Source organism: Palaemon carinicauda, chromosome 1, assembly GCF_036898095.1.
Source record: "Palaemon carinicauda isolate YSFRI2023 chromosome 1, ASM3689809v2, whole genome shotgun sequence".
Lineage (NCBI taxonomy): Eukaryota > Metazoa > Arthropoda > Malacostraca > Decapoda > Palaemonidae > Palaemon > Palaemon carinicauda.
Genome location: NC_090725.1, coordinates 309,794,989 through 309,797,488, shown reverse-complemented (window position 1 = coordinate 309,797,488; position 2,500 = coordinate 309,794,989).

The window sequence follows — 2,500 nt, the reverse complement described above, 5'->3', positions numbered from 1 at the left end:
TCCCTTCTTGTACCATTTCGAGATTCTCATGTGCTACTTTCCATATTTTCTTTATTTTTTCCTTCATTTCTTGTAAAGTGATAGAATCCTTTTCATCTGAAATCAATTGATTTTTTATCACCTCCATGGGCGACCTTACCTGATGGACATATACTAACTGAAAAGGAGAATACCCCAACGATGAATGTACGCTATCACGAACGGCAAATAGCAACACTGGGATGTAGACATCCCATTCCTTTTCATTTTCACAACAGTACGTGCGAAGCATGGTTTTGAAGGTTCGATGAAATCGTTCGACCACTCCTTGGCTCTGTGGGTGATAAGGAGATGATAAGCAATGCTTAATATTCTGACAGGCTAAAAATGATGTAAACTTTTTAGACGTAAAGTTGGTTCCTTGGTCAGTTTGTACTTCTTTAGGCAAACCAACCAGCGAGAAGAACTTGTTAAGCGCTTCAATTATCTTATCAGCACTCACAGTTCTTAAAGGAATAGCTTCTGGAAATCTGGTAGCACTACACATAATTGTCAGCAAATACTCGTTGCCTTTGCTAGACCTAGGAAGAGGTCCCACACAATCCAAAACCAGTCTTTCAAAGGGTTCACCTGGAACTTCAATGGGTTGCAATGGCACCACTTTAGGGTCATGTTGAGCTTTGCCTACTTTTTGACATAAATCACAATTTTTACAATATTCACTACAATCTTTGTGCATCTTAGGCCAATAAAAATACCTCAATAATTTCTCATAAGTTTTGTTTATAACTAAATGACCAGAATAACTACTGTCATGAGCAATACCTAGAACAAAATTCTTATAACTATTTGGAATAATCACTTGTTCTACAACATCATTAACATTTCTACTCTTAAACTTCCTCATTAGGACTCCATCCTTAACAAAGTAACACTTTCCTTCCTTCTCGATATCATTTATATCAACAAGGGCATTATCTCTTATTACCTTCAAATTCTCATCTTCAATTTGAGATTTAACAAATTCTTCCTTATTAACTTTCAGCATTCGCAAAGGAGTACTGACTTTACTTACTTGTGTTTCTGGACTGTCTTTAAACAAGTTTTGTAAATCCAAACCGTCGTCATGCTTTACCTTTCCTTCGGTACTCTTACTTGTAGTAACTGCACAAGCAGGAAATATGTTTGGAAATGTACATTCAACTTCTGTAATTGATGAAGAATTAGAGGGTTTTTCTGTCAAAATTGGATTACTGCTACCAAAAACTTTGTTTCCACATAAATCATTTCCAAGAATTAACTCTACTCCCGACACTGGGATTTCTCTCACCAAAGCAATTTTAACAAAACCCGAAATTAACGGAGTTTCCAACTTTACTTCTACTAATGGAGCCGAGAATTCAGGACCAAACCCACGCAGAAGTACATACTCTCCAGTATCCTTCCACTGGTCATACATATTTCTTACCATTACAGACTGTACCGCTCCGGTATCTCTCAACCACCTTACTTTCTTTTTTTCAACACAAGGGAGGTGTAACCAACCTTCTCCCATAAAAGGGTCATACAATTCAGTACCTTTGGATTTGGTACTCTTTTCAGGTAGTGCCATTCTATTTTCTTTTACATTAGTCTCTACATAACCAACATTATTAACATTTTGAACACAATTGTTACCCATTTTGTAACCAATATTCTCATCAACATTACATACATTATTATCAATGCTATTGTTACAGTAACTCTTACCTGGCCTAAGGGGAGAAGCAAACAAACAAGGACTAATGTCACCACATGCTTGCGGTTGATTTAACAATGCAATAGTATTTTCAGGTTTATGATCATCCTTCTTAGAATGTACAGGTTTATCTTTAACTTTATTTACCACTTTAATTGGACGGTTTTCTGTGCGATGTGGACAACTCCTACTGATGTGTCCTGGTTTGCCACAACTGAAACATACAAAATCTCTAAAATTTTCGCCTACATTTTGATAACGGGGTGTAAACTGATCATTTCCACTGGATCCTGCTTTTCCAGCACTAACACTAGGACCATAACTATTTTGACTTGCCCCTCTAAAACCTCTATTAAAGGATTTATTATAAACTCCCCCTGATGATACCTGTGAACTCGTAGTCTTACCTTGTGCCTTGTAATTTTGACGCTCTTCCCACACTCTGTTCCTTCCAATTTTAGGAGTGACGTCAGTATGATACAGCTTATGGGTCAATGCGTAATTATCAGACAATCTAGTGGCTTCAACCACATTATCTACATCACGTTCATCCAAATATGTCTTAATAAGTGGATTAATACCATCCTTAAACTGCTCAAGCAAGATAAGTTCCTGAAGTTTACCGAAATCACCATTAACTTCTCTGGCATTTATCCACCTATCATACCACAGGCGTTGTTCCCGTGCATACTCCATATGAGTGTGACCAACTCTTTTTATCCAGCTTCTGAACTTCTCTCTATACCTCTCAGGCACCCATTCATAAGCTTTCAAAACCTCAGA